Here is a 12,427-nt window from a genome sequence, read left to right on the forward strand (position 1 = left end):
GGAACAGGCATGAATATGGATCTTTTCCAGTTGGTTGGCCAGATAGCTGTCTTCCAAATTTCTTGGCATAGACGAGCGAGCACTTCCAGTGCTGCATCCATTTGTCGAAACATCTCAACTGGGACTCCATCAATTCTTGAAGCCTTGTTTTTCGCCAATGCCTTCAGTACAGCTTGGACTTCTTCCTTCAGTACCATCAGTTCCTGGTCATATGTTATCTCCTGAAGTGGTTGAACATCAACCAATTCTTTCTGGTATAGTGACTCTGTGTATGCCTTCCGTCTTCTCTTGATGCTTCCTGCATCGTTAAATATTTTCCCCATAGAATTCTTCAGTATTGTAACTTCAGGCTTGAATTTTTTCTTCAGTTCTTTCAGCTTGAGAAATGCTGAGGATGTTTTTCCCTTTTGGTTTTCTATCTCCAGGTCTTGGCACATGCTGTCATAAAACTTTACTTTGTCTTCTTGAGCCGCCCTTTGAAATCTTCTGTTCAGATGGATGGTAGAAAGCCATTTTATGGATAACCAGGAATGCTGGAAATAAATGAATAGGACTTCCAGGTCTCACTCCAATCAGGTGAAATCTTGGTCTTAAATGACAATGAGGGATTCTCCTCCTTACCTTTGATACTTCCTTCGTATTATTGGGAGTGGACGGGTAGGAAGACAGGTTAGCAAAGAATGGAAAAATAATAGACACTGAAAGTCAGAGTCACAATTACAGTAGACAAAGAAGCATTTGGGAAACTCATTCTTAAGGTGATGAAGTAAGCAACTAGTGCATTATGCCTTCTTTTTTCTTATTCTTGAGTCTCAGTCATAACAAGGGCTCTATCCTGGACCTATCTCTAAAGTGGGGGTTAGGGAAGGAGAAAATTATTCAACAGAAATACGTGTAACTTAAATGTCCCTAGGCTTTCAGAGTTTCTAGGTTCAAAACATGTCGTGTTAAATTTTGCTAACTGAAAACTCTGACCTGCCTAAGTAGGAATTCCAGAGCTTACAGGGTTATTACCCAATATTCCCTCTGGGGAATATTATATCACATCTTCCTGGAGTCCACTCAAGGACCAGCCTGTCTGCTCTGGTCCTTCCAAAGATCTGCATGACTCTGCCTCATAAAGGGGGGGCACGCTCATCTTCATTAGATGACCTAATCAGATGACTGATGGCCTTGTCAAGGTTTCAGCCTCCACAGCTGGTAATCTTTGAGCAGCCAGAACAATATTGGGGTTATACAGAAGTGGTGAGAATGGTTTCTTTCCAACTTCTGGCTATTTCAGGACCCAAAGCACAAAGGCTTCCATGAAAATAGCACCTTCAGCCTCTATTCCATCTCCTCATCAAGTCCCCCAAACTAATCCCAGGGTAGCAGTGTGGTACAGATGCCATGGTTTGCCTCATCATCTTTATCTCTATTTCTGTCTATGTCTATATCTATATAGACAGGTAGATAGGTATATATATATAGGATGATACTACTGGGCTGTGTCTTAGTACAGGCACTGGAACTTGCCCATGGTGCTTTTGATTTATAAATCCCAGACATCCTGCCAATTCCTTTTGAGCAGCCATACCAGGAAGTCAACAGCCATGTGGGTGTTATACATGAGTTAATTGTCTGTCATCTTCACATGTCCAGCAACCATGGCCAAACCCAGCACCTTCTTTATCAGGAACTTGATCATGGACTTTACCTTATCGATTTTGGTTGCCATGTTCTCATTGTGGGTCAGCAGGGAAGGAAATATGCCAGCCTTATTCAGGCCTGGACCCAGGATTTACAGAATCTGTTTCATCAGGACTCAGAAGCAAAACAAGCATTATATTTCTTGGCCAGCTTCTTGACTAGCTTCTTATTCTTGCTGAGTTCCTTCAGTGCCTCGATGTCTATGTAGGGGATATCATCATGGATTCATCACAGTGCTTCTGATCCCCATGGACACACCCAGAGAACCTGGGGTAAGGGGTGCACTTGAGCCTGATGATGCCCAAAGTTCTTCAAGCTGAACTGCAGCTCCACTGTTTCCACAAACTTCCAGCATTTGCACTTGTTCCCTCATAGCACCTCCTATGCCACCTCCTAGAGGGGGTCCCAAGACTTTGATGATCATGGTTCATTGTTGATAGCTGCCATTGAGTCGGCCCTTGACTCTTGGCAACCTAGTATACAACAAAACGAAATGCTGCCCAGTCCTGTGCCATCCCCATGATCGGTTGGGGATCACACTATTGGGATCCATAGAGTTTTCATAAGCTGATTTTCAGAAGGAGATCTCCAGGACTTTCTTCCTAGTCTGTCCTAGTCTGGAAGCTCTGCTGAAACCTATTCAGCATCATAGCAACACTCAGGCCTCTACTGACAGATGGGTGGTAACTGCACATGAGGTACATTGGCCGGGAACTGAACCTCAGTATTTCACATGGAAGGCAAGAATTTTATCACTGAACCAGCAACAATTTCCAGATTCCTTACTCCCCAGTAAGTGGAAAAGAGCCCGCCTTCATCCTTGTCCCACACGATTCACAGAACCACACAAAAAACTCCTCCCTCCGCTTCCTGTCCTGCCCACCCTCATCAAAAGCCACTCAGCCTATCAGTTGTGCAAATGAATCCCCAAAGGATCTCCAGCTGAGCAATTCAGCAAATGTTGTTGTTGTTGGGTGCCGTTAAGTTGATTTTGTTCATAGCAACCCCATGTGACAGAGTAGAGCTGCTCCATAGGGTTTTCCAAGCTGTCATTTTTACAGAAGCAGACCTCCAGGCCTTTCTCTCGCAGAGATGCTGGGTGGGTTCAAATCTCCAACCTTTCCATTAGCAGCCAAGCACTTAACCATTGCACCACCAGGGCTCCTTAATTCAGGAAATAACCAGCCTAAATCCCAGGTGAACACAGCTAGGACCCCTGCTCTACAAGGACATGTCCTAAGACCAGAGCAGGAGAGAGCTGCCTGCTCTCGCTTCAGAAAAGAGTTTTCTGACTTGCCTTGTTTATACACAAAAGAATAAAGCATGACATACCAGAGCCTTGAATGCTGCTTCTTTCTGAAAGCTCTCTCCAAACATTCCAAATTATGATTTGTTGAAAGCCAAAAAGCCTTAATGTCATCTGTGCCCTGGGAGTATAACCACAAGGACAACAAGCACGCACAGTGCACGTGCTCGGCTCTAAGCCCTATTTTTAGGTGCTTGGCTCTAAGCCCTATTTCTAAGTCCTTACATGAAGTGGTTTTTCATTATTTGAGGTCCAGGCAGGTTAAGTAAATGAATTAAAAAAAAAAATCCAAATCCATTGCCATTGAGTTGGTTCCTACTCATAGCGACCCTATTGAACTGCCCAATAGGGTTTCCAAGGAGTGCCTGGTAGATTTGAGCTGCTGACCTTTTTGTTAGCAGCCAAACCCTTAACCACTATATCATCAGGGTTTCCAGTAAATGAATATGGTTATGCAATTAAAAAGGATAGAACCAGCTTTGAACCCAGGCAATCTGAAATAGAGCCTAATAGCCATTCAACTATGGCACGAATGGTCTGTGCTTGACTGCTAACCTAAAGGTTGGTGGTTCAAACCCACCCAGAGATACCATGGAAGAAAAGTCCTAGCAATCTGCTTCTGTTAAGATTACAGCCAAGAAAATCCTATGGAGCAGTTCTACTCTGTAAGACGTGGGGTCGCCATGAGTCGGAATCAACTTGACGGTCACTAACAACAACAACTATCCTGTAGAAGAGGCAGCGGTGATTTAGTGGTAGAATTCCCATCTTCCATGTGGGAAACCTGGGCTTGATTCTCAGTCAATGCACCTCGTAGGTAGCCACCACCTGTCTGTCAGTGGACACTTGCATGTTGCTATGATGCTGAGCACGTTTCAGTGGCGCTTCTAGGCTAAGACAGACTAGGAAGAAAGTCCTTATGTTCTACTTCTGAACTCTATGGGTCACAATGATCTGATCAACTGATCGTGGGGATGGTGCAGAGCTGGGAGACCAAAAGAGAAGGGCAACAATGCTATCCTGTAGTTTCCTGAAAGTGTCAAGCTCTGCGGAACCTGTGGCCCCAGGGTGTGGAAGGAGGAGATACTGAAGCTCTGGGTTATGAAGGCCCCCTTCCCCAAAGAGAGAAGAATCACATGTAGAAGCTTGGGCAGGCATTTCCTGGAATAGTATGACATTGACACTTGCAGAAGAATGACAAGGTTTAAGTCTGTCTGGTCCAATATCTAATTGAAAGTATAGCAGACAACCGGACAAGCATGCTTAATTTTATTGAAGGCTTGTGTGGTTTGGGCTCTTAATAGAAGTTGGAAGCAGAAGAGCTTTTCTCAGACTCCTGAGAATAGCTATGCCCAGAGGACAGTGACTAAGGACATCCAGTACTATATTTGTATATCTATATCACAGTGACGCAGCTTTACCTTTGTCTGGTGGCACCACCACTGTGACTGGGAACAGGGAAGAGAGAAATGTGAGAGGGGAAGGGATATGAGGTAGCAATATCCCACAGTTTTAACTTGTACAAGCACTCTTTTCCCAGTAGAAGAGTCAAAAATTGTTTGTAAAATTAATTTGTCCTTTCTTTACCTTTAGTGATACTCTTCAGTTTGAAGAAAACAAAGGACATTTCAAGAAGAAATATGTACAAAGGCTCAGAGAAAGCCCACATATGAAGAAAGGCGAGGGGTCTTGTGAGGTTGGTGGGGGCAATATGGATATGAAGGGAAGGTGGTGAGGCAGCTAAATTTGTATACGAGCTTGAGGTGTATAAACCACTTTGAGTGTAAGAAATAGATTTTCTGGACTCTGTTTTGATTAAACTGTGTTCATGTAATAGAAGTTCCCCTATCCAATTTACATTGTAGTCATAAGTAGTGTCTGATAGTCAATTTTTATAGTTAGTAAAGAGGAACACACTACACCAAGTAGTGCAGGCCTTTTCCTTAGAAGGTTCTAGGCTTTTGTGACACTGATTTATCCTCAGAATCCTAGGAATCCTGAGGTAAAACAATTACATTGGCCAACGAAAGGTCCTATTTTATTCAAAACTACCAAGAAAGGCATACCATTCCCCCAGCCAATACCACACATTAAGACTTCAAGCACCTTGGCTTATATTGGCCTATATTAGAAGGTCAGCTCTCTCCTCTCTCGCATGCCAAAACTATTCCACTTCCTCTCACTTGAGGCAACCAAGGAAGGCAGAGAGCTTCCTTCTTTCTTATGTTTTCTAATTAAAGCTAACCATTAGGGAGGAGAAGGAAGAGGGGAAGAGGCCATGGACGTCTCCAAGTGAGACAAGAACTCCACTGAGGTGACAATAGGGCACTGAGGAGATGTAAGATGGAGGGGCCTTTGTGTGGAGTGTGTTTCCATCTTGCTTTAATGAGTGTGGCTTATTTCAAAGGGAATATGAGGAGAAGGAAGAGGCACTCTGCCCCAGAACCATCCTTCATGTTTAAAATAGCCTCAGCACATCCTGGCAAAACAATACCTGACCAAGGGATGGCAGGTTTCTTACCTGCCCCTTGGCCAAAGCGACCAGGCTGCACTGTTCCTACAGCATCAGGCCTGTGCCCTTCTTCCCAAACACAAATATGGGGAGGCAGCCTGGCCTGGAAAAGGCTCAGGAGGGTAAGACTCCCTTTGGGAGTCACTCTTTTTTGGTCTTTCCTCCTGCCTTTCTCTGTCTAACAGAAGCCCAAGAAGGTGGCCTGGTAGTGACTTTTTTTAATCGCATCTTGTCTTTCGGCTTGATGTAGCCTATGGAACTCACCCACAGGGCGGTGGCGTGAAGCAGTTGAGGCATTGGGATTAATTGGGTCAGGAGTCACAACCTCTGTGGGCTCTTTTTGTGGGTTTCTTCGCTCTCTCCCAGCAAGTCCTGTGTCTGAGGGATGAACCTAGTCCTTAACGTTCTTGTATTTGAAAGGCACGGATGAAAGCTGCTTTTCTGGACCAGCCTAATTGGAGGGAACTGCGGTTTAGAGGTAAGGGACAGCCTACTAAGAATGGGGGGAGGGTGCAGAGAGGAGGGGCCAGCTGAGGAGGGTAAGGGCTCTTTCTTATGAAAATATGGGCCTTCCCACAGTCATTGCTCTTCAGCTGCTGCCTTGCAGATGGACCCTTTAATTGAATTTCCTTACAGGCCTGGGAGAGGGAGTCATTTCAGGTCAGGAGAGCAATTGAAGTGGATCTGATGGCTTTAGTTTCTTTTCTTTGGGAGCTGAGGGGCAGGTGGGGTGGATGTCAGCCTTGGGGTATTCATCCTATGCCTGCTGCCCTCTTCTACCTTTCAATTCATCTGCATTTTTTTCCCCCCTCTTTAAAAATTTGCTTTTGGGATACTTTGCTACTTCCTGGCCTTAGCTCTTGGAATACTTTGCTACTTCCTGGCCTTAGTCGTCAGGAGGGCATAGAGTTGGCTTGGAGAAAGACAAATTAGAAAGGAAGGGGCTTGTCTGATGCCATGCAATTCAACAGCCCTTTACTGAGCATCTGTTATTTGCCTAGGTCTGTCCTCTGCTCTGTGGACATGGCAGGATGTGCAAACACATGCCTTCCCTTGTAAGAATTTATACCCAATCAAGAAGAATAGGCTTAAAAAGCAAAACAAAACAAACAACAAATAAACAAAACCAGGCAAATAACATTTCCACATTGAATTCTAAGCTGGATTAATTAATTCTAAATTGTTTGAGTCAACCGTGACTTACGGCGACCCCATGTGTGTCAGAGTGGAGCTGTGCTCCCTAGCTGATTTTTCGGAAGTAGGTCTCCAGGCTTTTTTCCAAGGAGACTCTAGGTGGACTCAAATCACCAAACTTTCCGATAGCAGCTTAGTATGTTAACTGTTTGCGCTGCCCAGGGACTTCTAAATTGGATAGGAAGTTCTAAATTGTATATGATGAAGGACCAAGACATATGTGTAATGGAAAACAGTGTGGCGGTTCCTCAAAAAGTTAAATATATGACCCAGCAATTCCACTCCTGGGTGTACACCCAAAAGACTTGAAATCATAGACTCAACAGATACTTAGTACAGTGTTTATTGAAGCATTATTCACAATAGCCAAAAGGTGGAAACAACCCAAGTGTCCATCAGCAGATGAATGGATAAATACAGTGTGGTACACACCTACAACGGGGTATTATTCAGTCATAAACAGAAGTGAAGTTCTGAAACATGCTGTGACAGGAATGATCCTTGAAAACATGCTCATGAAATCAGTTAGACACAAAAGGACAAATGTTGTGTGTCATCCCGCTTATATGAAATATCTAAAATAGGCGAATGAATAGAGGCAAAGGAGCTCTGGTGGCACAGTGGTTAAGAGCTTGGCTGATAACCAAAATATCGGCAGTTCAAATCCGCCAGCTGCTCCATGGAAGCCTTATGGGGCAGTTCTGCTCTGTCCTATAGGGTGGCTATGAGTTGGAATAGACTCAACAGAATGAATTATAGAGGCAAAAGTAGATTGGTGGTTTCCAGGGGCTGTGGGGTGGTGGGGAGGAGGAATGTAGAATTATTGCTTAAGAGGTATTGAGTTTCTGTTTGGGGTGAAAAGTTCTGGAAATGGATAGTGGTGATTATTGCACAACATGGTAAATGTAATTAACATCACTGAATTTTACACTTAAAAATGGATAAAATGAAAAAAAAATACATACATGTATCTATGTATATATAAGACAACTATACCAAATCTTGGAGGGTCAGAGGCATTGTGGGGCTTGTAATCTGGACAATTGGGTGGTGAAAAAAATGCACCTGTAGAAGGCTGCACACCTCTCTGTACCCAGTGGAAAAGGAACAGAGCAGGGAATATTCAAGAGAAGAGAAAAGGAATAAGGTGCAGTTCTCCACCCCCTGTGAAAATAGCAAGTGTGGGCTGTGATCAGGTTTCTGAAGTTGGCCAGCAACTGCTAAGCAAAGTATAGATGTCAGAGATGGGTGTGTGATTCTCAGGAAGGCCACAAGGAAGTCTGAATGCCTGCTGTTCAACGTCTTCAACCGTCTTAGAAGACCTTCACGAGATGGGGAAGTTGGTGGCATAAAGGGGAGGGAAGATTATTACCACAAAACTCGGGTATTGGTTTACACACTCATCATTTGTCAAGTGCCTACTCTATTTCTAATTTTTTGTTAAATCCTGGAGATACAAATATCACATAACCCCTGAAGCTCATGGGAGGAAAGAGCTATCTAGGTACACTTAATTCTGTTAAATAATGTTTTATAGCAAGAAAACTTATTCATGGAAATTTGGGCAAAGAGTATGTAAAGGACATGGTAGATGATAGAAGAACTTTGCTCTGTTACAGAGATCTCTAGATACAGAACATTCTAAACAAAGCAGGCAGTCCATACCTTCTTCATCGTGGCCCCCCATGGTAGCCACATAAGGCATGGAGATTACATTTGGCTCAGCAGTCCTTCTCTGGTATCAGGGGATAGAGACTGAAGCTCTTAGGGACAGAAGGTGACCAGGAGAGATGAGACCAGAATTGTGCTTCGAAAGGAGAGGGTTTGGATGGAAAGAGAAGGAAGGATATTCCGAGTAGATCACTACTAACAAAGGAGTGATGTGGGAATGAGAATTCACAGAGAGAGGAAGAGACGGGGGAGGGAGAGACAGAGAGAGAGAGAGATGGCTAGCCTATCTGGGTGGAGGAATCAAGTCCATGAGTAATGGGAGAATTCTTTAGGCAGGGGAAGTAGAACCATCTAGGCAGAACATCACCAGCAATGGAACTTAGCTATTCCTTCAAAAAAACAAAAAACTCTTTTTCAAGTTCCCACTGTAGTCAGGTACTTTCATACTGATTATTGTCATCATCATCGTTGCCGTTGTTGTCATCAGCTCACCCCCCCATAATACAGTGAAGTAGCTAATATTATCCATTTTAAGGATAATAATAACCAGTTGCTTTTGAGTTGATCTCCATGTGTGTCAGAGTAGAACTGTGCTCCAGAGGACTTTTAATGGCTGATTTTTTGGATGTAGATCCCCAGGCCTTTTTAGAAGCATAACTGACTTACTCAGCTAGCAAGTCAGGGTGGTACTGAGATTTACATACCATCTCCTAGGCAGGTATTAGGACAACAGGGTCATGGCCGGCATTCTCTCATACACTACCTCAGGTAACCTAGATATTTTTCCAGTCCTCAACTGAGAACTCCCAGGAGGCCCTGGAGGTGTCATCCTGACCTGTGGTACCAATCACGCAAGGACCTGAGTATGTGGTGACCAGGAGAAAGGTGAGCAAAACCTGCCAAACAGCATGCAGGTGACTCTATTAACAAATAGGCCATATCCCAGGCAATCCTCTGAGGCCAACCTGTCTCAATCTCTTCCTAATAAGAGGTACCATTTAAGTGTCTATTATGCCACCTGCTGTGCTAGGCACTTTACATTCATTATTTTAATTAATTCTCACACCAGCCTTGAAAGTAAGAATGATTACTCTTTATAGGAGTGGCAGCTCTGAGAATAGTTTTGTGCTGCAACTCAAAAGCCAGGTCTGACTCCTGCTCTTTGGCTGACGAAATTGCCTTGGGAGCCCTCCACCCCTTCCAAAGTCTTAGAGTTCAGATTCAATAAACATTTGTTCAGAGATCAGTTTACACCACCTATTTCTAGTCATACCTTGCCTCCTTTATTTAAGAAAAAAATTGGTGAATTTATTGATTCATAAGGAGTTATACAATCAGCCCTCTGTATCTGTGGGTTCCATATCCACCGATTCAACCAATTGAAGATTGGAAATATATGAAAAATTTTTTTTCAAAAACCAAAACTTGAATTTGCCACATACTGATCACTACACTGAATCCACGTGAACGAAGTGGTGAGTTGGCATACCCTGCTGTAGCCTCCCGCCGTTTCACAGACTCTCAGTCTCTCTCCAGCACTAGGTGTTTGAGCGTTGTTCCCCTCCTGTCTGCTTTGTTTGCTACTTGTGTGGTGTGCACGCTTTGTTTCTGTGAAACAATGCCTCCTAAAAAGCAATAAAGTGGTCAAAGCAATCCGTCCAAGGCTAAGCGTGAGGGGGTTGAGGAGAGCAAGAGGAAGGAGTTGGCTCAAAGACACCTAACAACAACAACAATTCTTTGTTGGGGGTAGCTAGAGTGTCCTTTGCATTGTTGGATATTTAGCAACATCCCTGGCCTTTATCCACTAGATGCCAGTAGCATCCCCCTCCTATTTGTGACCGAATGGCCACTGAAAGACAAAATTGCTCTCAATTGAGAACTGTTTTTTTGTTTGTTAATTTTAAATTTTATTGTGAAGAAATACATATTAAAAAACACTTGCCATTTCAACCATTTTTAAATGTACAATTCAGTGACGTGAATTACATTCTGTGACATCAATTATGTTCACAACGTTGTGCTATCATCATCACTATCCATTTCCACAGGTTTTAATCACCCTTAACAGAAACTCAGTACCCCTTAAGCAGTAACACCCACCCCCATTTCTTCCTGCTCCCCACCCCTGGTAATCACTAATAAAACTTTGTTCTCTGTGCATTTGCCTATTCTGGCTATTTCAGATTAGTGGGATCATACAATATTTGTCCTTTTGTGTCTGACACTTCAGTCAGTATAATATTTTCAAGATTCGTCCATGTGATAGCATGTACTGGAACTTTATAGCTGAATAATATTCCATTGTATGGATACACCACATTTTGTTTATCCATTCGTCTGTTGATGGACACCTGGACTGTTTCCGCGTTTTGGCTAGTGTGAATAATGCTGCAATGAACTTTGGTGTACACGTTATCTGTTTGAGGACCTGCTTCCAAGTCTCTTGGGTATATACCTAGGAGTGCTTTTGCTGGGTCATATGGTAGTTCTACATTTAACTGAGAAGCACTGTTTAAAACTGTGAACTGGTGGCTCTAAATTGATGAATTGGGACCACTTGCCTCTAGCTCAGGCTAGCGCAGAGCTTGCAAGGCAACTCTTGACAGCTTTGATTCTGGATCATCCCAGGCTGTTCTGCGCCATCTGCCTGGAGTTCCAGTAACAAAGCCACCCTTATAGAATTGACCTTCCATGGAGCCAACGCATAGCAAAATGAGCTCTGCTAATGAGGACCCAAAACAGAATTAATTGTCCCAAAACTGGGCCTAGGGTTTCTGGGGTCAATTTCCTTAGGAACAGCTGTTAGTAGACATAAATCCCTGGGAGAAGCTTTACAAATTCTGCCTCACCACTAATTAATGAGTAATCCTGGAAAGTGACTTAACCTCTCTAAGCTCAGATTTCTTGCCTGTAAAATCAGGATAACAGCACTTCTGGGAGGTGGGGGATTAAATCGGATGTTACATGTAAAGCTACCAGTCCTGTGCCAAGCACAAGGTGCTGTTGTTAGCTGCCATTGAGTCAGCCCCAACTCATGGTGACCCCATGCACGACAAAATAAAATGCTGTCAGTCCCGTGATGAGTTGAGGGTCAGGTCACTGACCTTTACGGTTTTCACTGGCTGATTTTTGGAAGCAGATCACCAGGCCTTTCTTCCTAGTCAGCTTTAGTCTGGAAACTCCGCTGAAACCTGTTGAGTCTCATAACAACACGCGAAACTCCACTAAGATGGGTACGGCTGTGCTTGCGGTGCTTTGGCCGGGAACCGAACCGGATCACCTGCACAGACGGCAAGACTTCTACTACTGAACCACCAATATCTCAGCCAGGGACACAGCAGTCTTCGTAGATCTAAATTGCTTTTCCTTCACCCTTATCTCACCAAGACAAAAACAGGATTTTATTTGGAATAAAGCTAGCAAGGGGTGTGAAATAAATTCCATCAAACAGAGTCCAGGTTATGAATGGACAGTTGTATTTCCTGCCAAGCATGGGGTTTGGGCTCTACATAATCCGATCCCTTTGTGACTCCCCAAGTAATCACTCTTTGACCGTGTGCACAAACCTGTTGGGTCAAGATTGCTGTTAGGGCCCTCGCGAAAAAAGGCGTGGGCCATCTGCAGGTGTCTGCTCTCTGATAAGCTTGTCAACGGAGGCTTTTCAGAGCTTGACTCATCTGTCAGGTGTACAGGTGTGCACAGGCTCAGCTTACACCCCTGAGCCAGGATCATGGTTGCTGGGACAGAAGAGTATTCCCCCAGGGTAGAAGCTTTTATGCACCTGAACAACAACCTGCTGCAGCCTGGAGCCCACAGAGGTCGATGAATAGATTTCTCTTTGCCTTGATTCGAAAACCAAAAGTCAGAGCTCCAGCAAAGATTGTATTGCTACGTTCCCTGGGGAATCAGGTTGGAGAGGCTATTGGTAAAGCCACAGATGACAAGGTAAAAAGAACCTGGGAGGTAGATGTTCGCTGCCAGTTAAGCCTTTGTGTCCTATAACGCATGACTAATTAAGCAGAGCATAGGTTACTCCAAGGCTGAATGTTTAGCGT

General features: G+C 43.9%; 1 pseudogene; it reads right to left on the reverse strand.

Moving 5' to 3' along the window:
- Positions 1-1,492: 1,492 nt before the first annotated feature.
- LOC100669878 (large ribosomal subunit protein uL1-like) lies at positions 1,493-12,104 on the reverse strand (annotated as a pseudogene).
- Positions 12,105-12,427: the final 323 nt, after the last annotated feature.

Source organism: Loxodonta africana, chromosome 1 (assembly GCF_030014295.1).
Source record: "Loxodonta africana isolate mLoxAfr1 chromosome 1, mLoxAfr1.hap2, whole genome shotgun sequence".
NCBI classification, from domain to species: Eukaryota; Metazoa; Chordata; class Mammalia; order Proboscidea; family Elephantidae; genus Loxodonta; species Loxodonta africana.